At 44.8% G+C, this 26498-nt stretch overlaps 1 protein-coding gene and 1 long non-coding RNA gene across 5 annotated transcripts in view; both read right to left on the bottom strand.

The window, feature by feature from the left end:
* GRIP2 (glutamate receptor interacting protein 2) overlaps positions 1 to 26498 on the bottom strand; it is a 480102-nt gene that overhangs the window by 254075 nt on the left and 199529 nt on the right. The window lies entirely within an intron of this gene.
* LOC140914144 (uncharacterized) lies at positions 3207 to 8393 on the bottom strand. Its single transcript, XR_012159783.1, has 3 exons — positions 8292 to 8393; positions 5041 to 5116; positions 3207 to 4583 (listed from the first exon to the last, which is right to left on the bottom strand). It is a non-coding gene; the product is annotated as an uncharacterized lncRNA (long non-coding RNA).

Genomic DNA, 26498 nt, shown 5'->3' with positions numbered 1-26498 from the left:
TATTAAAGGGCCATTCTCCTGCAAACAACAGGTAAGTATCTACACACTTCAGCAATAAGGCTCTTAGTCCAATGGAAGAGCTTCTTCAGAGCAGAACAAAAACACCGATAGCAAAACGAGAAGCTATTTGACCCAAGGGATCTTTTTCTTTTTGATATGTAAAATTAAATGCATGACAACAACAAAATGCTGCAGGAAGACAGAAAAACAACTTCAGTGCCTGGCATAGCAAGAGAGATATGTGGCTCCTTTTCAAATTAAAAAGATTCCCCACAGCTCAAACCCACACAGCTTCTGAAAAAACGGGGGTTTGTTTCTTCAGCAAGTGCACCACCAGGGGCTTGTTTTCCACTTGCTCTTGAGGGATCCCATTACACTTCTTATAATACCGGGAAGCAAATGGCATGCTTCAGGCCAGAAGCTGATTGCTTGCCAGAGTCATGAGGAATTGCCTCCACATACAAAGGGCTATGTGCATTATGGAAGCATTCCACTTTTCTTTAAAGCACCAGTTATTGGCCACTGCTGGAGGCCAGATAACAGCCTAGATGGGCCAGTGGTCTGATGCAGTATGACAAACTGTATGTTCCTATGTTTTACACACACTGGATCTAGGCAGGTTGGCCATTCATGTGTTGGTAAGTGGCTACAATCAACAGGCAGGGCAGCCTCCCTCAGCAGCATTTGTTCCATTAGGGCTTGCCTGCCTTCTTCTATCCCTTGGCTGTTTGGCGAAGCACAAGTTCAATTGTTCAGCTGGCAGTTTTCAGGACAAGAAATTATATACGGGAAGATTTAATTTGTCATTGAGGAAAGTGAAGGCTTCCAGGTTTATTCATCACTTTCACTGGAGTACTGAACCAGAAGTAGCATCCAGAAGCAAACACACACCTCTTCATTAGCAATTTCTGAATCACTGGATAATCAGCCAGGCTAACTCTTGGGCTCTCTGGCCTTTTCCTTCTTCTAGGTTCCTTCAATGATATCAGAAGGGGCACCAATGCATTGCTCCTGCTGGTGAAATTCAAGATCAAGATTTGCCCAAGATATTCCCAGTTACCTCCTTGCTCCCCTGTTAATGGTGCAGCTGCCTACATCATGGGTATCTCAAAAGACACAAACCTATATTTCCTGTTACCCAGGGACAGCTGCTGCAGCAACATCTGCAACTGAATAGATGTACTGGACAGAAGCAGACTGCAAAGTGAGCATGACAGTTCATTCTCTCTCTCTCTCGCGCACACACACACACACGCAAGGCTGGCCAATGCTAGAAAAAGTACCCATTGCTTTCTATGGGTATTAACAGTAGGTGCAGCAGAGCCAGATAATTACCTGCAGGTGTTGATCCAGGGCAAGCTATGCTCTGCATCCATTCAGTTGCAGCTACTCCTGACACTTGTATCAGCAATGAGTCATTTATCCTTGTGTTGCCTAGGCCATGTGTTGAATACCGGTTAGTCACCTATGTTCTCTGCAGATGGATACAATAGTAAGAAATCACTGGTAATAGAAAACACTGCTTTTCGCTGGGTCTTGAGATAGATGGCTCAGAATGGTGAAAGGGGATTCTGAAAGGCAGTGGATCTACGGACACGATGTTCTCTTGGTATGTCAATTATGGGGCCTCAGTGGGGAGGGAGTATGCAAAAGTTTGGTCATGTTTAGTAAAATATAAATATTTTTTGCAAAATAAAAAAATCTGAATTAATTTGTTCATAACGGTCAAGGAGCTGGGTAGCAGAAGCCTTACTACATCCCTCATGGCCTATCAGTGACTTCTGTCTCCGGATCATGGGGATCATGACCTCTTGTCAGTTTAGCTGTCTCCTAAAGAGGACACCGAGAACGGCAATTCTGATGGCAGCCTCACGTGTGTGAATTAGGCTGGGGGGGGGCATGTGTGCTGACTTCCAGCTAGTCAGTGCTATGGGACATATTTATTTCTCTGTGACTCCACAACAGGGACAAATCAGTGTATTATCCATTAAGCTACTCAGTTCATTTTTCTCAAGATGAATGGAAGACAGGGCTTCGAATGAGCATGGAATCCCTTAATCCTCCAATCAAATATCTCCTCAGCTACTAAATTGGATGACCCAAAGATATTACTTTTTCAAGAGAGAAATTATTGTTTTCTAAATAAGAGAACCTCCAAATGAATATTTAATGTTTTCTCTACATCTCTCTGTTCCTGGCTTGCAATATTTAAGCAAGAAGTCTGATCAGGGAATGTACTAGCCATGAGATAAATACATCTCTGAGGTATTTGGATGCACAAGGAGCAGACAAGTGTCTGTAATATCTCAAGTGTATGATTGTGTCATGATTATAACATCCTGTGGAATTAGGTTATTGCCACTAAGAAGGCTGCCTACACCATGCCTACTTCACTGTTTTCTTGACTTGAAAAATAATCTAATATCATCCTCTTTCATTGGCAAAGTAACAATGACAGCTACAGCATTGTACTAGCGGTGCAATTGTTATTACTGACATGGCACTTTCATTAGAGGGCCTTTTTGCAGATAACGTTCAAAAAACAAACAAAAAACCCCTCCAAAATCAATATCTTTTGGGATGGGAATTTCTCATGTTTATTCCTAACTCCAGAGGAAGTTTTTGGGAAGTTTGGAAAAGTTCCATTCAGCCTTTTCTGCTGTATCTGATTAAAAAAAAAAAAAAAAGTGTTCTACTCACAGAGGCCTCACGTCCCCTAAAGCACTAAAGCAGATGCTTAACTTAAGCAGGTTGTTAAGTCCTGGGTGTAACGTTTTCCAGGGTTGTGAGGCACCACTCCCTGTCCTGAGCGTGAAGCAGTCTTGTCTGTGCCAGCCGTAGCTCAACTCCCTGAAACCAACAGCCTCCGGCAGCACAAGCACCAACTTCCAGCTCTCCGCAGACCTCTCTCTCTCTGTGCAGACACACAACAACCCCCTAGTCCTTGGAGCGCTCCCTGCAACAGCCAGCCCATCACTGGATGCACACAGAAATGTCCAGGTAATTGTCTCCAAAGACACAGGGGACACATAGGTTGACAGGTTCAATGCAGGATCAGGCCCTTCAGAACATTTCAGCACTGAAACATATTTATAGTGAAACAATGATAAGTTTATTATCAAAGGTTAAGTTTTACAAGATAGTGAGTTAGGATAATGAGTAGAAACCGCAATTTTTACACATTCAAAACAAAACATAAAACACAGGCTTAGGAATACACTTATCAATGGTACCTTTTCTATTTAATAAAGTAAATTTTCTCCCAAGGATTTAGTGTTTGAGAGAGCTGCTGGTGGTTCAGTCAAAACCAGGATCCAAGTTTTTATGAATACCCCATATCCTTCAAGGGGTTTCCTCCATGAATGGATCCCAAAATGGCTTTTTGCTGCTCCTTATATTTTCCAAAACTTATTGTTTTGTGCCCATTCGGGATGACCCCCCTGGTTCCCTTCCTGATGTGCTGGCTCCAGGATGCCTTCACATCTTCATGTTGACTCCATGTGCAAAATGGGGCTTGCATTGAGGTGACTTACAATGCTTAATCTACATATAAGCAAGGGCAAACAGTTGAATCTACATCCTTTTGTCTGACAAAACCTGTTTGCATCTTGCAAAAAACATCTTGCAATGATTTCCAGGATGAGTAGGACATAAGATACCTTACAAAACACTATTTATGGATAAATACCATGAAAGCAGTGCGTTAGGCATAGTGAGTTTGTTACACTCGTTAGGAGTTGTGGTTACAAAACATGCATACAAAAAATGCATCCGATGAAGTGAGCTATAGCTCACGAAAGCTTATGCTCAGATAAATTGGCTAGTCTCTAAGGTGCCACTAGTACTCCTTTTCTTTTTGCGAACACAGACTAACACGGCTGCTACTCTGAAACCAGTTACAAAACAGTGAACACTTTGTCAGTTGGCATTGAGGGGTTCTTAGGGACACACTGGAAAGACATTTTTCAGACACTTTGGCCAAATCCTGCTCGCTGTTATACCAGCGTCAACCCAGAGTAACTCAACTGCCTTCAACAGAGCTACCTCCAGATTGATATTGACATAGTCAAGAGCAGAATTTAGCCCTTTCTGACACAGCTCCATGTCACTATATTTTTAAAACATCTGACTTGTCACCTAAACATGCATGTTTGAAGAAATTTGCTTTAGAAACAATGAAACTGTAAGTGTCAGAAAATCACACATTGCAGGTGTGGAGTACAACATTTCTGTAGAACCACCTATTTAGAGCAACACAACATAGAATGCAAAGAAAGTCATTTAAATTGGACACCAACTGATGTTACCTTCAGGACTTCCTACTATAGATTGTTCAGCACTGTATCCAGCCCAATTCTAAAGGAGGCAGGCAATAGGGAGGGCTTCCTTTGGGAGATTCTTCCATAGCTTAAGAGAATTTCATATTCCAAGAAGTGTTTCTTGGAATCCAGACTAAATATTCCTTTGCTCCATCTCACCACCAGTCCCTTGCATCATGGAACAACTCTTCTTCCTTGATGATAACACTGTTCTGCTACGTGTTGACTAATTTCCACCTTCACCTGCCTCCTCAAAATCATCATCTGACCAAATCAGGGAAAAAATAAAAGAAAGAGAGAAGGCTTATTTTAAGCAAGGAGAAAACACTGACAAGTGTTCAGATCCAGTTTTTTTGTCAAGCTTTTTTGGTCAAGATTTATCTATATGGAACCTAGAAGGGACGGAAGAGCTGGCAGGGTGGAGGACGAAGAGCTGCCAGGATGAAAATCTGTCAAGGTGAATGTTCAGGCCCATAGGGAAAAGGAACGAATGCTGCAGTGACCCCTTGCCCCTATGTCATTGGCTAGCCCCAGAAGGAGATGATATCCAGTCCTTCTCAGGTCACAAGATCAGCCGACACAATGCAAGGTCAGAGGAATATAATGAAAGAAATGGGAGGGGGTCATCAGAGCTCTGACAGGAGCTTGGAAGAGTCCCCAAGAGGAGCTGGGCCATGATTTCAAGTTGCGCTCTTGCTTGCTCCATGAATGAGTGACTTACTGGCTGTTTGGCACTCCCCACTGCAATCCCCATCTGGGCAATTTTCACAAATCCTTAGAACAGTCGTAGTTGGAATCTGAGCAAGAAAGGAAAGATTTACTGAGCTGCGTAGAACAAACACAGAAACAATTTACCACTTTCCAGAGCAGCAAAACTGTTTGCAAACAGTCAAAAGGAAACAGGCTGTCTCACCCTTGAGACAGGTTCAGGACTGGAGTATTGTTATTCAGAGCTGCTAGATATGGACAAGTGTCCCCGGAAGAAAAGATTATAATCTCGATAGGTTTCTACCTGAATAAATAAAGATAATGAAGGGGACCAGCTAGAAGTCAGGAAATCCCACACAGGGACAATATCAGTGTACTCCTCCTCTCATTTCAAGCCTGTTCTGTTACTTTAGATTACCACTGCCTCAGAATCAATTCCCAAGAGCATTTTGTGTGAGGGGGAAAAAAAAACCAAGCCAAAACCACATATATTCTCCCAGCAATGAGGCTCTCAAACAGTGTCAAGGAAAATAATCAATGTAATCAGAGAAAAATGTTACAACTCTTACAGCAATTTTGTATGGTAGGAGAATAAAAGAACCAGTCTTTCAAAAGAAGAAAAAGTGAAGCCCCCCCTATTCTTTTCCTGCAATTTCTAGTTGCTGCAGTTATGCCAATAATTTAAGGCCTGATCCTGTGAGGTGTTGAGCGGCTCTTTCAAAATGCCAAATAACTCCCTGCCAATGACTGCATTAGGACAACAAGGTGGTCAGCACCCTGCAGGATGTGGTCCACAGTTTATAAAAAGGAAGAACACTGTGTGAATCCGAACGGAACAACCAGGGAATTCATTTGCCTAGCTTAGTGGAAAAAAATATAGTGTGTGTGAGGGTACATCTACACAGCAAGTTCCCTTTTTCTGCAGCAGCAAGTCTCAGAGCCTGGGTCTACAGACTCGAGCACATGCTGTTGCACTAAAAATAGCTGTGTAGACATTTGGGCTTGGGCTGTAAGGTGGCTCTGAAGCCTGGGGAGATGGGTGAGTTTCAAGCTCCAGCTGAACCCAAACATCTACATGGGTATTTTTAGTGAAATAGAGTGAGCCCCAGGGCCTGACTCTGTAGACCCAGGTTCTGAGGCTTGCTGCTATGGTTTGTTGTTGTTGTTGTCATGTAGACATACCCTGGGAGAGCCACTTTACAACATTGGCAGAGGACTGTGGCATGACATGCTCCTCCCACATGGGGAAATTTGATATGTAAATCGGCCCACTGACTCAAGGAACAAGGAGGAATTACAGGTCTATGCCCTGGCCAGCTATGGTTGACACTGTATTAGAAATAACATTATTTAAACACTGTTGTTGCTAGTCCTGTTCCATAGCAGTGGACAGAAATATAAGTATATTACATACAAAAAACACATTAAAAGAACATTAAGGGTGAAATTCTAAGCAATCAAATGTTAGCAAATGCAGAGTTAAGGTTGTCTGTGCAATGCATATGGATTTGTGTGTATGTATTGTGATACAGTCTTTCATTACATGACCACATGTAAATTTTTCCATAGAACTGCTATGTCATTCAGCCCACATGTTAGATGGTGAGCAGCTTTTCAATGTGTTGTTTTAACTATACTCTTCACCGGTGACTCTGTGCCCTATTTACTGCATGCCAGTCAAAGTCTGTTCGGAACACAGAATTATTGATTTCCTCGTGGGCTTTTCTATGGTGCTCATCTCTGTAGCGTCTGAGTGCTTCAGGAACATTAATGGATGTATCTTCAAAACATTTTACCGATGGGGAGCAGAGGCACAGAGACATTCATGTCAAAAGTGTACGCTAATATTGGGTGTCCAATTTGAAGTGCTTATGGCCTGATTTTTCAGATAATTGAGCATTTTATAGCTCTTTATATGTTCAAAGCACAGCTCCCACTGACTTCAGTTGCTGTTGTGAGCGCTCAGCATTACTGTAAATCAGAGCCCAGATCTCCCACTGGGAATCCAGAATATGAGGAACATATTAATGGCCTCCCACCTAGGAAAAGTTAGGTTCAAGTGACTTGACTAGCATTACCTAGGATCTCTGTGACACAGGCAAGGACAGAATCAATTTTCCAGGGCAGCATTCAACTGCCTGAACTATGAGACCATCTTTTCTCTTCCTGCAATACCCAACCCCATTCACTACACTCCTTCCAACTTTTGGAACAATTGACACAGGGCTCCTACAGATAACAGCCTCATTCACAATACAGCTTTGATTTATGCATTAAATAAAACAGATGTCCCATGGAAAAATGGTATGTGATCATGTAACTAAAGACTCTACCATAATGCATACAAACAAAGGGGACAAATTAAGGTTACACAGGCAACCTTAACTCTGTATTTCTGTACTTCTGAATATTTGACTTTGCAACCTTAACATTCATTTAATGCCATTTTTGTGTGTGTTCCCTCCCAGGAACCCCCGCCCCTCACTGCCCCCCAGGACCTCACCCCCATCCCCATCCAACCCCTCTGCTTCCTGTCCCCTGACTGCCCCAACCCCTATCCACACCCTGCTTCCTGACAGGCCTCCGGGGATTCCCACGCCTATCGAACTGCCCTCTGCTCCCTGTCCCCTGACTGCCCCCTGGGTCTCCCAGCCCCTTATCAACTCCCCCGCCCCTGCTCCCTTACCATGCCACTCAGAGCACCAGGCCTGTCAGCCACGCCACCCAGCCGGAGCCACACCACCGTGCTGCCTGGCAAGAGCTCACAGACCCACTGGCGGCACAGCGAGCTGAGGCTGCGGGGGAGGGGAGACAGTGAGGGAGGGGCTGGGGACTAGCCTCCCGGGCTGGGACCTCAAGGGTTGGGCAGAACAGTCCCGCAGGCTGGATGTGGCTCGCGGGCCGTAGTTTGCCCACCTCTGCACTAGAAGGAGATGAGGCACTCATTTTGCCAGTGGGTTTCACAGCTATTTGCTGATAGCAGAGGAATGTTGAGACTCATGAATCCTGGGTTCTATTCCAGGTTCTGAAGACGTAAACTCCAGTAATTACAGACTCTTGTGCTCCTGTCACTCCCAAGCCTGACCCCTTCAACCTCATCCCCTCCAACCTGTCTGTCCCAGCTGCAGTCTCCTCTGCCACCACCACTCAGCTCTTCCTCCCAATCTTCTTCCTCACCACTCCCTCCAGTCCTGACTCCTCACCCCACTGCAGCTTTCCCCTTTTCCTCTTCTCTACCCGGGCATCAGCAATGAAAGCACTGACCGCACGTGAGAGACAGTTTCTCTGCTCTCAATTCCTGTGCCTGGTGTGCCCAGCAACCCCTGGCTTCCAGAAGGAGCAACGGAAGGCCAAGTCCTGCTCTTCCTCTGCCGTCCGAGGAGAAGCGTGCTCAGTCACTCTGTGGGGATGGCACATGTGTAGCCTGTTTAGCTCATAGAAACTGTGTGGGAATGAAGCAGGCACAACCGAGACTGACTGTTCAGAGAATTTAGAGGCCAAATTCTATCATATCGCTGCTGAGCATGTGCAAACTGAGAGGGTTTATTAATATGATTAAATATAGGCCAACAGTTCCCCTTGCTCTCCTCCCCAAGTAGCTCCAAATGTTAATTCAGTCATTTCATTAATGCAGACTTTACACATCAAAGTGAACACTCTGGGTTTTTTTCTAGATGAGATGGAAGATGCTCTAAATATTAAGGTCCAATGGGAGAGAACATCTGAGCCACAGTGTAATTCTGAGCATCCAAATGTGGGTAACAATATCTGATGCCCATGCATCAGATGCATCATCTGATGCCCAACAAGATGGTCAGCAAGTTAGTGTTCTTAGGAGAGAGGAAACAGTTAGAAAACAGCCCATTTCCAGAAGGGCAAATCCAGGTTCATTTTATCCTGTACCACATTATATAGTTCAATGTATTCTTTCTATGCTGATGTCATTCCAGAGAATGCAATGCTACAGGCTGCTGTAATCCTGCCATATATACACAGTGAAGGGGAAGTGAACTGTCAAGCTTTGTAAATGTCTGGCGTACTGCATAGCTTTGCATGCCTTTGAAATCCCACATGAATGAATGAACCTACCTATATCCCTTCCTCTCCTCCAGAGTGGTGTCACCTTTCATGTTTAAGGAATTAATGCACCAACAGCACTTTGAAGTCTGAGGCGTGACACCTTGCAAGTGAAGAATCAGGAAAACATCTGGGGAAATCTGGAAAAACAATAACTCTGGAGCCCAGGAGAATCATTTGTCAAAATAAAGAGCGAGACAACGAAAGCAAAGAATTCATTTATCACCCATGTATATTCAACATGCAGTTTGCAACTAGCAATAATTGGATGGGACAAGAAATATTGTGAAGAGAGAGACAACAGAGAGGCAGCTTAGAAGAAGAGAATGAATCATCTACCCCATGCTATTCCTCAATAAATTGCTCTTGTTTCAAAGCTCCCACCCTTTACACACTCGTTACCTTCATAGAACTTTTTAAATAGCTGCCATATGTTATTTGCTAAGGAAGGTGTTGAGGGTTAAGTCTCCTGAGTAACCTCATGGGGTGAGGACAGTGGTCCTGTGGACTGGTTTCTAGGTCTGAGGTACAGCTTTCAAGATTAGAATTGCCCCCCGCCCCCATTTTTGGGAGGACAAAGCAGTCGACGTGGAAGGGAGGCCAAGCTCCCTGCAGTTTCATGTCAGAAAGAGGACGCAGTCTTTCAGGCCCCCGAAGGAAGTCTTAACTCCTACACTTCTGCATGACTAAAGCCAAAGCTTAGTCCCAGGGGTTCAAAGGAAAGAAAACCACCAGCCCATCTTTGTCAGAGGGCTCAGACTGGCAATGCTTCTATTTCTCAGTCAGTAATCCAGAGTCCCAGGCTGGGGGCCCTGTGCCCCAGTTTAGTTTGTTATGAAGTACTGCCCCGAACCTGGCCGGATTCCTCCCTTTAGTCTCTTCTTGGCTGGATGGGGGAGTTATCTGCCCCACCACAGAACAGTGCAGGTTTTGTTGTTGTTTCTTGTGAAGTTAGAGACTGAAACTACTTGGACAACGCTGGGCAAGCCTTATGGGAGATGTCCCAAAACGACAACTCAATATTGACTTAGATTCCTCCTCTTTATCAGTCTTGTACCACACAGCTCTGTTATTCACCTCCACTTGGACCTGCAACATCTCTTATAATTCAACCTGGAGTCCCCCTTACTGCTCTGCTAATGTACTATCATGCAGTGGGCCACTTTTTCAGTCCTACTAACACAAGAGCTTTACTTGTGCCTCTCAGTACTTACCTGCATTTTGACAAAAAGGGGGGGGGGGGAGTCAGTTTTCTGCTGAAAAGTTCGATTTTATGGCAAAAAAAAAATAAAAAACTAAAACATTTTGGCTGAAACTGAAATAATTCAATTTGGAAATGCTGTTGTGGGGTCACATGAGCATTGCAGAGCACGCACCTTGTGCTCCCATGCTTTTCTATAGGGCGGGTGACCTGGTCAGACTACATCTCCTATGGAGCATCATGTTCGCCCCTCATCATGAGGGCAGGCAGCTGCACCAAGGGAGTCGCTGGCTGAGGTACATCATGGGAGATGTAGCCCAACGGGGAAGCCTGGCTCATAGAGAAGGGGGACATGAGGAAACTGAACTACAACTCCCATGAGGCATCGCAGCAGAATAGCCAATTGAAAGATTTCATTTTTTCAAGCATTTTTCTGTTTTCCACTGAAAATGTCTACAGAAAGCAGACAGTTTTTGTGAAAAATTTCCATCAAAAATCAAATTTTCTGTCAAAAAACAGTTTAGATTAAAACATTTTTCAGGCAACTCCACTGTTGACACTAGTTATACCTTCCCTACACAATCTGTACAGCCATGGCCAGCTTGTATTTTATTGCCACAGACGCTCCCACAAAAACAATTGCCATCGCCAGAGTGATATTCTGATTTGCATTTTGGGCCATGCCTCCTCAAAAAAACCCTGAAGTCCCATGGGAGACCTCTTGCTTCCTACGTTCCATTCAGTTGTCAAGTTCCAACATCCTGTTTATTTCCATTCCATAGTGTAAACACCAAAAGACTGAACCATATCAATGTTTCCCTGATGTGGCTGATTTGGCAGTGTAGATGGGATCTCTGGAATACAGCCAGGCAACAGCTCTAGGATTTTCAGTTTTCATGGGAAAACATGAAAAACTGATTCAAGGAAGGAGACAGCAGGGCCCTGGCTCTGCGATTTCTTGCCAAGAGCTGAGGAATACAATACAGGGGTGACAATTTCGACTGCAGCCTCAGGGCATTGTTAGACTGATGAAAGGAGGTGTCATTTGTTTTCCCTCTCCAGCACTTTAATTCCAGTTTCTGGAGTGATTCAGAGCCCCCTGCATCTCAAGATTTCAGACCTCAAGCAATGCAGGGTTTAAGCAAGGAATTGGGGGCGGGGGGAGAAATGCTTGTGTGAGTATGATTTGAACAATAACTTCGAGGTGGCAATAGAAAAGCAGAGCATAAATACTGATTGGACTGATGAGCGACAGACAAACAACGAAAAGTCGACTCAGGGAGCCTCCTTCAGTTTAATTAGCAATTCATTAAGGAAGATCTCACAGAATCACCTCCCATCAGAAGATACATCTCCAGAGCAGAAAAAGACCTGAGGCAGCGAGTCTCAGAGCCTGGGTCAGCTGCCTTGGGCTCCCCAGCTTGCTCTAGAGCAGAGGTTCTCAACCAGAGGTACATCTACCCCTGGGGGTCAGAAGCGGATTAAGGTTACCCAGGGCCCTCGGCCGGAGCAAGTGGGGGTCCCTTCCCCACCTGTTCTGCCTGCGGCCCCACCTCTGTTGTGCCCCTTCCGCCTGTGGCCCCACCCACAGCCCCACCCCATGGGCCAGTGGCTAATCCGCCATTGCTGGGGGTACACAGAGGTCTTCCAAAGAGTACATCAACTCATCTAGGTATCTGCCTAGTTTCACAACAAACTGCATAAAAAGCACTAGCGAAGTCAGTGCAAACTAAAATTTCATACAGCAATGACTTGTAAGTAGAATATTTATATTCCAATCAATGTATTTTATAATTATATGGTACAAATGAGAAAGTCAGCAATTTTTCAATACTAGTGTGCTGTGACACGTTTGTATTTTTATGTCTGATTTTGTAAGCAAGTAGTTTTTAAGTGAGGTGAAACGTGGGGTATGCAAGACGCATCAGACTCCTGAAAGGGGTACAGTAGTCTGGAAAGATTGAGAACCACTGCTATAGAACAGGGGTTCCCAAACTGTGATACATGGATCCCTGTGGGTATGCGAGACATCTCTGGGGGTTAAGCAGGAGAAATTGTGCAATGGTGGATTTTATTTATTATTTTATTTCTTGCATTTTCATAATAGGCTCCTCAGATTAAGCTTTAAAACCCTGTGGGAATTTGTTATATAAAATACGGTAGTTAATTTACTTCAAGATGTACCAGTGAGAACACAGATACAAAGACACGATGACGTACAGAGCTCTCATCTCCAATCACCGTACAGAGTGGGTTCAGTTGCCCAGCAACTGTCCAGTTTAACTGAGCTCAGAACTTAGGGGTTTTTTTTTCAGTTGTATACATCGCACCATAACTATCAGTAATGATAAGGGTAGGGATATGCAGGCAGCTGGTAGATCTGGAAGGAAGTACGCAATAAGAAAAGTTTGGGAACCTCTGCTCTATAGGGCTAAAAATAGCAGTGTAGATGTTCCCAGAGAGAGCCACCTCATGTGTACAAAACACCTCCCTCTCTCTCTCTCTCCCATGCACACACATTCCTCACATTTTAATGCACCTAACACAGACCCACAATAAGTGTGTCCAAAAATACACCAAAAAGAAAGAAAGAAAACTAACAACACCAACAAATCCTACTCAAGCACTTCCTCAGAAGAAGGATGCCTTGGCAAATACAGTCCATCAGCTTCGCCATGTGCCCAGAAGATCAGCAAACTCCAGCTCAGTACAAAGCTGGGGAATGTCAGCCTAAGCGCCGCTTTTCTCAGTGATGGGTAGAGTGAGAGAGGAGGTGTCTTAGGTGCCCAGGACCAAAACCCCAATAGGTCAAGAGCACAGCTGGAACGTGCTCCCCAGGAGAAGTAAGTGAGCAATTGCATTCTGCACTGAGGTTTTTGCAATGTCTTCCAGGTAGGTGGAGGGTCTGTGGCAGCCTACGGTGGCCTGGGCTCCCTGGGCCTCTCTTACCTGGGCCGGGCTACAGCTTCTGGTCTGGCTGGGGGCCGGGGCCTCAGAGGGAAGAGGAGGGACAAAGGGCTGGGCTGGAGCTTGGGCCCTGAGACCTACCCCCTTTACTTCAGAGCCCACGTAGGGTTGCCAACTTTCTAATCGCACAAAAGCAAACACCCTTGCTGTCATAAATATAAAGGGAAGGGTAAACCCCTTTGAAATCCCTCCTGGCCAGGGGAAAGCTCCTCTCACCTGTAAAGGGTTAAGAAGCTAAAGGTAACCTCGCTGGCACCTGACCAAAATGACCAATGAGGAGACAAGATACTTTCAAAAGCTGGGAGGAGGGAGAGAAACAAAGGGTCTGTGTCTGTCTATATGCTGGTCTTTACCGGGGATAGACCAGGAATGGAGTCTTAGAACTTTTAGTAAGTAATCTAGCTAGGTATGTGTTAGATTATGATTTCTTTAAATGGCTGAGAAAAGAATTGTGCTGAATAGAATAACTATTTCTGTCTGTGTATCTTTTTTGTAACTTAAGGTTTTGCCTAGAGGGGTTCTCTATGTTTTGGAAGCTAATTACCCTGTAAGATATCTACCATCCTGATTTTACAGGGGGGATTTCTTTATTTCTATTTACTTCTATTTTTATTAAAAGTCTTCTTGTAAGAAAACTGAATGCTTTTTCATTGTTTTCAGATCCAAGGGTTTGGGTCTGTGGTCACCTATGCAAATTGGTGAGGCTTTTTATCCAACATTTCCCAGGAAAGGGGGGGTGCAAGTGTTGGGAGGATTGTTCATTGTTCTTAAGATCCAAGGGTCTGGGTCTGTAGTCACCTAGGCAAATTGGTGAGGCTTTTTACCAAACCTTGTCCAGGAAGTGGGGTGCAAGGTTTTGGGAAGTATTTTGGGGGGAAGGACACGTCCAAACAGCTCTTCCCCAGTAACCAGTATTAGTTTGGTGGTGGTAGCGGCCAGTCCAAGGACAACGGGTGGAATATTTTGTACCTTGGGGAAGTTTTGACCTAAGCTGGTAAAGATAAGCTTAGGAGGTTTTTCATGCAGGTCCCCACATCTGTACCCTAGAGTTCAGAGTGGGGGAGGAACCTTGACACTTGCCCTGCCCCCAGCCCCACCCCTTCTCTGAGGCTCCGCCTCTGTTCATTCCATCCCCCGCTCTGTCGCTCACTCTCCCCCACCCTCACTCACTTGCTCATTTTCACCGGGCTGGGAGAAGGGGGTTGGGGTGCAGGCTCTGGAGTGGGGCCGGGGATGAGGGGTTAGGAGGCAGGGGGTTGCGGTGCGGGAGGGGATAAGGCTCTGGGCTGGGGGTGCAGGTGCCAGGGTGGGGCCAGAAATTAGGGCTCCAGAGTGTGGGAAGTTTCAGAGTAACAGCCGTGTTAGTCTATCTTTGCAAAAAGAAAAGGAGTACTTGTGGCACCTTAGAGACTAACCAATTTATTTGAGCATAAGCTTTCGTGAGCTACAGCTCACTTCATCGGATGCATACCGTGGAAATTGCAGCAGACTTTATATACACACAGAGATCATAAAACAATACCTCCTCCCACCCCACTGTCCTGCTGGTAATAGCTTAAATGGCCCAACTTGATGATCACTTTAGATAAGCTATTACCAGCAGGACAGTGGGGTGGGAGGAGGTATTGTTTTATGATCTCTGTGTGTATATAAAGTCTGCTGCAGTTTCCACAGTATGCATCCGATGAAGTGAGCTGTAGCTCACGAAAGCTTATGCTCAAATAAATTGGTTAGTCTCTAAGGTGCCACAAGTACTCCTTTTCTTAGAGTGTGGGAAGGGGCTCCAGGCTGGGGCAGGGGGTTGGGGTGTGGGGGGCAGGTTGCAGGGTGTGGGCTCGAGGAGGGAGTATGGGTGTGGAAGGGGGTTCAGGACAGGGGGTTGGGGTGTGGGAGGGGATGCAGGGAGTGGGCTCTGGGCGGTGCTTACCTTGTGGGGCTCCCTGGAAGCAGTGACATGTCCCTCAGCACCTAGGCGGAGGCGCAGCCGTACGGCTCTGTGTGGTGCGTGTTGCCTCAGCCCTCAGGCGCAACCCTAAGCCTGCGTGGGAACATCTACGCTGCTTTTTTTTAGCCCTGTTATGCAAACCTGAGTCAATTGACCTGGGGTCTGAGACTCGTTGCTTCTTTTGGGGGATTTTTTTTTGCAGTGTGGATGTAGCCACACACACACACTCCCTCACATGTACATGCCTCTTGCATCTCATTCTCCCCTGTGCTCACCAGTTTGGACAAAATGATCATTTGCTACTGCAGGCTGCTAGCCAACAACGTATGATTCAAAGAGCTCCAGACAACAATTAAGAAGGTGGCCCCTTTATTTCCACCTTGCTGAACAAAGAAAAACAGGAAATAATCCCTTTTTTGAACAGCACTTTAGCTACAAGTTCTATAATCTAAGACATGCAGTCCCCTTGTCATTCTCCTAGTTATTGATTCGCAAGGACTTGCCACATAACAGTAAAGTCACCTCTTCTGTTCTTCCAGGCAGACCACAGAGCTGTTAACAATCACCTCTATTATCCTTTAGATAAATGTGTGGAGGATGAAAGGAAAAGGAGGACTTGTGGCACCTTAGAGACTAACAAATTTATTTGAGTATAAGCTTTCGTGAGCTACAGCTCACAGATAAAGACTAACACGGCTGCTACTCTGAAACCTGTGTGGAGGATGTTAATGCTAGGAAAGGAGGGGCTCTCGTCTGTGGTGGTTCCAGTCAAACACTCTGGATCCGACATCTGTCTTGATTAAACTTTAGTGATATTTTGCTTAGATTGATTGGCTCCCCTAACTCAACCAGTGCAAGAGGGTCACTCTGTTTCCACTCTGTCCATTCGGTTTGCGGTCACTTCACATGACAGATGAAGCTTTCCCGTATGCCCCATCGGCTTGCAATGAAATTACAGACAACTCTGCTTCCAGTAACCAGTGCTCTTTGGAAGAAGTTTCATAGATTCATAGGCTGAAGTCCGAGCTCCACTGAAGTCAATGGCAAAGCTCCCATTGACTTAAATAGTGCCAGGAGTACACCCATAGATTTTAAGGCCAGAAGGGACCATTATGATCATCTTGTCTGACATCCTGTATAACAGACCCCATGATTCCTGCATCTAGCCTAACAGCTTGCAGCTGAACTAGGACATATGTTTTAGAAAGACATCTCTGTTAGATTGTGCCCTCTCTTATACAACTTCCTTGCTATAGAAAGAAACAAGTTGACTGTGGCAGGAATGAGGGTCCACACACAGCTGGACAGATAATCAACAGGCATCCAAAATTAAGCAGTGAAATTCTCTCTGAGGTTTCATTTTTTCCTGGTGCAGCAAGGAACAGTATATAACCACACGAGTCAATATAAACAGGGCAGCCTTTTGTGTCTCCAGAGCTCTTTCTCCCACTTTCTTGTTCATAGGACCCTCTTGTTTTTTTTTCTAAAAGGAACAGAGCTTCAGTTGAATTTCTGGGTCCTCAGCATCTCTGAACATCAATCCCTTAAGTGTCTAAAATAGGGCTTCAAAACCTGGGGCACCCAAAAATTATAGGCCATATATGAACGTTCTGGCCTCCACCTTTCTACATACTTTAGGTGAGCTAGTCACTGTGGGGTTTCCAAGTGGTACAGCTAAGTATTGTTGTTATTGTATCCCTGCTGTACTGCAAATTGCAGTGAGTGTTCTTGGGACATAGTGGGTTTTTATACAAAATATGGAGGTGTACAATGGGAAGTTGATCTTGGGGGAAATGGGCTGGTGGACATAAAAGAAAAATAAATAATGAAGATGATCCTCTGGAGGAAAACTGAGCAGAAATATCCCTAACAAAGGTGTAAAAATGTGTCTCAGCTCTGCAAAAACAAACCAACCAACCAGCCAAAATAAACATACCAACAAAAAGAGAACCAAAAACCCCAACAGATTTTACACAACACAATCCAGTTCTTTTGCCAGACTTCCTCATTGGAGTCTGCTGGCTTGTTCCACTGGACAGGGAGCCCCAGGGCTGGAGCTCTGAACTGATGTTTGAAAGAGAGAAGGTGTTTTACACTGTGAGGGATGCACTTTCAGAGAAACAAAAGGTTTGCGAGAAGCAATTAAGCATTTCCCATCAAATTTGACATTTGGCATCTGCTCAAGCATCTGTTGAGACTTGCTTTGTTTCCAGTTAATATGTACAACACAATATGATTTAGCCTTTAGCCGAGTAGCTCACAGAGCACAAAATCTATTTCTGGGGATAAAAGAAGCAGGAAAAGACTTTTTTGGCTTTACTTTTAAATTAACACAGTCTCTTCTCTCTTTACTGCTAATATTATTAGCTCTCTTGTGAATTTAACAAGGGAGAAGGAGAGAATTACCCCCTCAGACAGCTAATCCATCGACCTCTCTCTGCTCTCCCTTTTCTTCTGCTGCATTTCACTCACGTGTGTAAATGGAGAACACTTCAAACATATCAAGCCTTAGGATGGTAGAGATGACACAAGAAAAGAAGGGCCAGAAAAAAAACACGTTGTGTCCATCAGCTCACAGCAATCCTCTCTCATTGGGCCTGACTCATATAAACCACTAAGCCCCAGCTAAATCAAAAATATACCCACCTTTCTGTATCCAGTTCTCCTCTAAGGAAATTTTTAAATCAGGGACTTGAGCATGGGCTTCCTCTTCTCCCCGCTCCATGCCCTTTTTTCTGCAACCTTCTTTGCTTGAGAAAGACTGCTTCTAATTCAGTCAAACCAGTCACTATGGGACCACATGCTTCCCTGTTACACAGGTTATACCGAATGACTTTTCTATGCTCCTAGTCCTGCAAGCTTGAGAAGTGAAGAGTCCAGCATATTGAACTTGGAGTTATTAGTAGTGCATGGTGCTCACTACAAAGCCACAGGGCTGGATTTACCAAGATCCATCTTGGATCACAGGCGAAAATCCCTGATAGCCTGTTACTTCTCCAAAGATCAAGGATTTTTACAGCAAGAAAAATGGTCATTTTATTTTGCAAAAGCTGTGACAACACAATGTAAAGATCTAACTAGGTAAGTGATCAGGGACAAGTGCCAGGGCCCGATATTAGCGTTGTAATTACAGCTCCTTGAATGAGAGACAGTCACAGAGTAGCTCCAGGCCCCAAATAAGTTAGCCTTCCTAGCAGCTTCACAGAAGCCCAGCCAAGCATGGCACTCAAGGCTGGCTCCTGTGGAATGTGGGTACTTGGGTAACTGGTCCCATCCAAGCAGGTGGCCTGGAGGCTGACACTTTGGCTAACAAGAGGACATGATTCTTTGACCACTTAGAGGTCTGATTTCTATGGTGTCTATCTTTCTCCAACTGCTGACAATACCTAGTCTAATGGATGGGACACTGCTAATTAAAGAGCCTTTCCTTCTTAATCTTCCCTCTCCACAGCTCATGACAACTACAAATTGTGCTATTCATGTGTATAGCTCAGGTTATTCATGAAAGGAAGCACTTCGCAATTAGCTTGAAAAATTTTTATTCCAAGACTGCTTGCAGCATAAAAGCAGGGAAGCAAACTGAGGATGCAGATATCTCTCAGGTACAACTGACATTGTAGGATGAATATCTCACAACAGAGCTTTGCCCCACTGAAGAAATGAGGGAGCGAGAAAGAACATATGATGGAAGGGAAAATATAAGTTCAACTCTGATGATAACTCACCAAGTCTGCTGAAAGGATATTTCATTTGGGTTTCTGTTAGAAGTGTGATTCTCTTAGAATACATCCAGCTAATTCAATTACAAATAAATTGCAGTTTGAACCTCAAGGGAAAGTTAGAAAAGACCTTTTAGCTTCATGAACCAACTTACATTGCTGGAAAAGTGCACTGGAGTATAGGCTCCTAAATGCATGTACATGCGTGCACACACACATAAAAAGTGCAGAAAAACATACCATAGCTCTAAGCAGGTGAACGATCCAGTTTCCTCAGGCTGTATGTTAGGATACAGGATCATCAACTCCAGTTATGTAAAGATGACTGCTTCACTCTAGTGGTAGATCCACTGAGGTGGCACCTTACTCTTAGCAGCCCACTGTTGTTTTTCCAGCTTTGTTTAGAAACGGCATCTCTGCTGGCTTTCAGGTCAGCCTTCCACCTGTGGCCAGGCAGAGAGCCCCCAAATGAATAGTTTAAAAGCCCACAAACAATGAGAAAGGGGAACGAATTGTGAATTAAAAACAATCTCTTTCATTTACCAAGGGCATGGTTGTCGCTAGTCTAAGGTTGTGCTTAGCTCACCCCTGCTTCTCTTACAGCAAAAGAACAAAAGGTGACACTTCCCCTAACCCACAGGGGCCTGGAGCATTAAGTTCATCCAAGAATCAGCCTCCCTAGTAGCATTTTTTCTTTCTTTTAATATTCAATTAAATTTTATTGTGCAAGAAAGTTGCTGGATCGGCAGCCCTGGAAACTGAAATCCTCAATTTAGGAAAGCAGGACTGGAAGGGGCCTCCTGGGTCATGGAGTCCAGTCCCCTGTGTTTGCTGGAAACTCTGTCATATAATCCCATTCATATTTACCCAGAAAACGTGCAGGACAGGGAGCAGCAAGGCAAGCCCCTCCCACATCACTAACACTCATGTCTGGTCCTGAGGGACTAATTTTATTCCCATTCAATCCTTCACCTCTCTGATGAGACTGTCAATAAGGGTGCCAGTTTTGTTGCATGATCACCTGTCCACTAGGGGCTTTATAGAGGCTACCAAGTCATTTCACATAAGCCACTGACAGCCATTTTATGGTAAAGACTTTCATCTGGAAATGAGCTAGTGACCTAGAGTGAAAAGGCTGCAATTCACCAATGAATACCTGAAAACAATTATACAGGTTAGCACATGTCAAATTAGGATGTGGATTTGCTGTCCTCAGAAGACAAGCCTTCAGCATTTCACTTTGCCTTTACAAAGAGTAATCTCTGAGCCACGGGATAATAGTTTAGAGCACTTCTGCATAGTAACAGCAGCATATCCAATTAAAAATACCTATATATGAAACTAACACCAAAAGGCCTCACTTTAAAAGAGCTGGCTGAGTGATCACTGCTCTGATCCCTCTGTCCATAGCATGGCATGCTTATCCAGTCAATACACTCATTCTCTTTAACACAAATGGATGTGATAATAGAAGGAAGATTATGAGAGTATATGAATGGGTTTCATGTAAAATGATCCCTATGCCTCCTCCAGATACTGATTTTGTACTCAAAGGATGCCAACAAGTCGAGACATTGACACTGACACTAAACCACATTTGCTACCTGTTCTACACAGGAACAGTCACAGCAGTGATGCTGCCATGCAACAGGGTGTACAGATGATGAGTCTACAATAATCGTTCATATGTAGTGTTTTCATCTGGGAATCTCAAGGACTTTAAAGTTAATTAAACGTCACCACCACCTCACCCTTTCAGTGAGACAGGGATGATGATGATGATGTCCCTCTACCAGATGGGTAAACTGAGGTACAGAGCACAACTCAGTGGCATAACCCAGGAGTTCCAAACCCCAGTCCCTTGCTCTAAAGACAGCTCCTATTGCCTTTATGGTCTACCATTTTAATGACAGTATAGAGAAATGGTTGTGGTTTCATTTACTCTCCTGATAGCTGAGATATGGCAAATACAATTCTTTCACTGCCCACACGTTTTGAAACCACTGGGAGTTTTGCCTGAGAAAGGACTGAGTAAATACCTCAGGCTTTGGCCCATTTCATTCACCAAATGCAGAAAAAATGTGACAGGATATTATGGAACAACAGCACCCCAAGGCGGTTATGAAGCTCTGGTGATAGATGAGTAGAAGTAGCATGCTGAAATTACAAATAAAATGAAGACTCCGTTTAATGAAGTACAACTATTTTATCATTACCACTGAACCATTGTTATGGTTCCTTTAAAGATAAGGTTAGGTGAAGCAGTTGAAACTGCTGATGAAAAAAGTATTAGATGATAGAAACTGGGGGTCAATTGAACTGCTGCTGTGCACAATTTCTGGTCATTAACTAAATGGAAGCATACTGAACACTCTTAACCAGCAAGAAAAAATCCCATAAAGAAAACAAACTTCAAAAGACATCCAATTAGTTGTTCAGTAGGAAAAGAAAATAAATCTAAACTGGCAAAGCACCCATCACAGTGGCTAAGCAAGCAGAATTAGAACAGAGAGGGTTGCAGGGCCACTGGCCATATTGGGAATATCTAATTGTCTTAAAAGGAACTATAATCAAATGTACAAAAGGAGTGGCAAGACTTCCACTTTCCATTTTCATACCTCTACGTTATGCTTAACCAAGCTCTCCAGATTCATAGAATCATAGAATATCAGGGTTGGAAGGGACCTCAGGAGGTCATCTAGTCCAACCCCATCCTCAAAGCAGGACCAATCCCCAAATAAATCATCCCAGCCAGGGCTTTGTCAAGCCTGACCTTAAAACCTTCTAAGGAAGGAGATTCTACCACCTCCCTAGGTAATGCATTCCAGTGTTTCACCACCCTCCTAGTGAAAAAGATTTTCCTAATATCCAACCTAAACTTCTCCCACTGCAACTTGAGACCATTCTCCTTGTTCTGTCATCAGCTACCACTGAGAACAGTCTAGATCCATCCTCTTTGGAACCCCGTTTCAGGTAGTTGAAAGCAGCTATCAAATCCCCCCTCATTCTTCTCTTCCGCAGACTAAACAATCCCAGTTCCCTCAGCCTCTCCTCATAAGTCATGTGCTCCAGCCCCCTAATCATTTTTGTTGCCCTCCGCTGGACTCTTTCCAATTTTTCCACATCCTTCTTGTAGTGTGGGGCCCAAAACTGGACACAGTACTCCAGATGAGGCCTCACCAATGTCGAATAGAGGGGAACGATCACGTCCCTTGATCTGCTGGCAATGCCCCTACATATACATCCCAAAATGCCATTGGCCTTCTTGGCAACAAGGGCACACTGTTTGCTACCAAACACTCCAGATAGCTCCAGGCACAGCACACCTGCTTACTGATTAACGGTAATGCACCTCCTGGACATTCCTGGAGCAACACAGTTCCTATGCTCTGCACTGGTGTGTCCTTGATTTCTACTAATTTCATGGACAAATGAATGGTGGCCAGCAGGGTCACAGAAGAAGAAAAGGGAACGTGGTACATAACCCCCTGGAATACTGCCAAGCCAAGGATGAGTCTCAGCAGCAATTGAAGATGGTTAGAACATCCTTTCAAATCAATGCTATGTAAATAACCCCTTTTGTCCCATTGTCTTGAATGGATGTGCCATTAAAACAGATTCTGAAATGCCCTGCAGCAGTAAATAAGGTTAACATGGACATCTTCAGCATGGTGTGTAATTGTCCATGTCAGCATCTTGAAGTGGCAACTAGTGCCAGAGCAAGTCAGTGCGAGTGCATTGTTGTCAGTCTCCAGCAACATAGAAGATAATCGCAAAAAGAAAAGGAGTACTTGTGGCACCTTAGAGACTAACCAATTTATTTGAGCATGAGCTTTCGTGAGCTACAGCTCACTTCATCGGATGCATCCGGTTGCATCCGATGAAGTGAGCTGTAGCTCACGAAAGCTCATGCTCAAATAAATTGGTTAGTCTCTAAGGTGCCACAAGTACTCCTTTTCTTTTTGCGAATACAGACTAACACGGCTGTTACTCTGAAACAGAAGATAATGCAGCTCACCAGTTCAAGACCTTCAGAGAGCAACGGTGTTTATATTTTATAGCGTGTGCTCAAGGAGGATGCCGGATTGATAACTACCTGCAGATCAGGTACAGCACAGACAGTGCTGGTGTAATCTTCCCCAATAGAACATGACCTGCCGTTCTGCCTTTATCCTGACTTGAAGGAGCCACCTCTACATGCAAGAAGGGAGTTTATGCTCCCTGCACAATCAAATCTTTTGGTCTCTCTACTGCAGGGGTGGGCAAAGTTTTTAGCCTGAGGGCCACATCTGGGTATGGAAATTGTATGGTGGGCCATGAATGCTCACGAAATTGGGGGTTGGGGTGCGGGAGGGGGTGAGGGCTCCAGCTGGGGGTGCAGGCTCTGGGGTGGGACCAGAAATAAGGAGTTCAGGGTGCAGGAGGGGGGGTCCGAGCTGGGGCAGCGGGTTGGGGAGGGTGGGGACTCCAGCTAGGGGTGCGGGCTCTGGGGTGCGGCTGGGGATGAGGGGTTGGGGGTGCAAGAGGGTGCTCTGGGCTGGGACCGAGAGGTTCAGAGCGTGGGAGGGGGATCAGGGCTGGGGGTTGGGACATGGGAGGGGGTCGGGGCATGGGAGGGGGTCAGGGCTGCAGGCTCCAGGCGGCGCTTACCTCGAGCAGCTCCTGGAAGCAGCGGCATGTCCCTGCTCTGACTCGTATGTGGAGGCACGGCCAGATGGCTCTGCATGCTGCGCCATCCACACGTGCTGTCCCTGCAGCTCCCATTGGCCACAGTTCCTGGCCAATGGGAGCTGTGGGGGCAGCACTTGAGGCGGGGGCAATGTGCAGAGCCCCCTGGCTGCCCCTACGTGTAGGAGCCGGAATGGGGATATGCCTCTGCTTCTGGAATCCGTGCGGAGCCACGGCACATGTGGAGCAGGGCAAGCCCCAGACCCCACTCCCAGTCGGGAGCTTGAGGGCCGGATTAAAATGTCTGAAGGGCCAAATGTGGCCCCCGGGACATAGTTGGCCCACCCCTGCTCTACTGAGCCTGCCCAATAAGAGTTCCAGTGAGGATTGGGGGTTTTCTCCATCCACTTGGAACTGAATTGAGACTATTAACACAGTTTTATATGTTTCAGAGTAGCAGCCGTGTTAGTCTGTGTTCGCAAAAAGAAAAGGAGTACTTGTGGCACCTTAGAGACTAACAAATTTATTTGAGCATAAGCTCTCATGAGCTACAGCTCACTTCATCGGATGCATTCAGTGGAAAATACAGTGGGGAGATTTATATACATAGGGAACATGAAACAATGGGTGTTACCATACACACTGTAAGGAGAGTGATCACTTAAGGTGAGCTATTACCAGCGGGAGAGCGAGGGGAAAATAACCTTTTGTAATGATAATCAAGGTGGGCCATTTCCAGCAGTTGACAAGAACGTCTGAGGAACAGTGGCGGGTGGTGGGGGGAATAAACATGGGGAAATAGTTTTACTTTGTGTAATGACCCACCCACTCCCAGTCTTTATTCAAGCCTAAATTAATTGTATCCAGTTTGCAAATTAATTCCAATTCAGCAGTCTCTCGTTGGAGTCTGTTTTTGAAGTTTTTTTTGTTGAAGAATTGCAACTTTTAGGTCTATAATCGAGTGACCAAAGAGATTGAAGTGTTCTCTGACTGGTTTTTGAATGTTATAATTCTTGACGTTTAATTTGTGTCCATTTATTCTTTTACATAGAGACTGTCCAGTTTGACCAATGTACATAGCAGAGGGGCATTGCTGGCACATGATGGCATATATCACATTGGTAGATGTGCAGGTGATCGAGCCTCTGATAGTGTGACTGATGTGATTAGGCCCTATGATGGTGTCCCCTGAATAGATATGTGGACACAGTTGGCAATGGGCTTTGTTGCACGGATAGGTTCCTGGGTTAGTGGTTCGTTGTGTGGTGTGTGGTTGCTGGTGAGTATTTGCTTCAGGTTGGGGGGCTGTCTGTAAGCAAGGACTGGCCTGTGTTCCAAGATCTGTGAGAGTGATGGGTCGTCCTTCAGGATAGGTTATAGATCCTTGATGATGCGTTGGAGAGGTTTTAGTTGGGGGCTGAAGGTGATGGCTAGTGGCGTTTTGTTATTTTCTTTGTTGGGCCTATCCTGTAGTAGGTGACTTTTGGGTACAGTTTTATATAGGCTACCAAGCAGTCATCCGGTCATAACAATGTGTAATCGCTAACAAACAGCAGCAGCCCTTTCTCAGACTTTGAGAAACACTATGATACGGTGAGGAACATTGGCAAAGGAATTTTGGGCTGAAGTAAGAAAAAGGCCTCTAGGACTAAACTGGATTAAGAATGTAACCAAACCCTGCAAAGGTAACAGTTCTCCATACTGTTCTCTTTGCTCCTCTCCATAGGTCTTTCCTCAACCTCCCTCTAGCATTCTTCAGTATGTATTACAGGTACCAACTATGGCTATTCTCTTAGCAGTAAATGAGAAAAAGAAAAAGAAAGAAAAAGAGGGATATTGTAGAAGCAGAGAGATGTTGAAATGGGGAGAAGAATGAGGCAGTCCAAACCAGTTAAAATCTTAAAGTGCCTGATTCAGTTTGATAATCTAGCTGGGATTTAGGCCAGTTATGTTTTTCTCAAACTAGTTCCCTCATCTCTCAAAGATCTATGTTCTTTTCCATAAGCAAGAACAGGACAAAGCTCTGTTCTGGAGATGGTAAAAGAGTATTCCTCCTCTGAGGCAAAAATGAGAGTGATGCCAGCATCACTGACCCAGGAAGAAGACTCCAAAATGTCCTCTTTTATCTATTAAAACAGATGTGTCCCTGTCTGCTCCAACTAGGCAGCTACTGATCTGTTTAGGAGTTTGATTAGGACTAGACCTAAGCCAATCATGTTGTGAATATATAAGCACTTTGTGTCATTCCATACACAATCAATATAAACAGGTTTCAATCATATAAACTGTGATTATCGGGGGCTGTCAGACATTCCTACTGATGTCTGATGCCATCTGGTAAACCTATCTATTGGCTTTGTTAAATCAGCCAGAGGATTGTGCAGAACATTCACCACTGTGATTTCTGAATGCAACAGAGCGGAACACAAATCTTCCAGCTGCCCTGAAGGAAATTGGTGAATAATGTATCTGACATCTCTGCTGTACTCAGCTCGACTTCTCTCTTTTTAGTGGCATTTCATTCTACCTGAAGGGCCTTTTGCTATTTAGGCCTAGTTCACCAGCATACTACCACATTACATTTAAGTCATGTTGAATCAGGAAAGGCTCCAGACTTGAACTTTAAAAAGGAGAAAACACGCTGCTAATGAGAGATTCTCCTATAGAAAATTCCTTTGGTGATAGTGCACTTCCTCTTTCCCTTAAGTGGAAGGCTTCAAGCAGAAAATCTACCCCTTTAATTTCATTTGGTCTTTGAATTTACCGTCCATATCCCTAGTCTCTATAGGGGTTAAACACTGAGCCTCAAGGGCTTCATGATTATCTTCCTTGCAGTACAGAGGACATTTCTTGGTACATTATGGTAAAGTGACCAATCACACTAGCTCACCTCT

The sequence above is a fragment of the Lepidochelys kempii genome, chromosome 7 (assembly GCF_965140265.1).
Source record: "Lepidochelys kempii isolate rLepKem1 chromosome 7, rLepKem1.hap2, whole genome shotgun sequence".
NCBI lineage: Eukaryota > Metazoa > Chordata > Testudines > Cheloniidae > Lepidochelys > Lepidochelys kempii.
The sequence above is the reverse complement of the archived record's forward strand: the minus strand, read 5'-3'. Positions and strand labels throughout refer to the sequence as shown.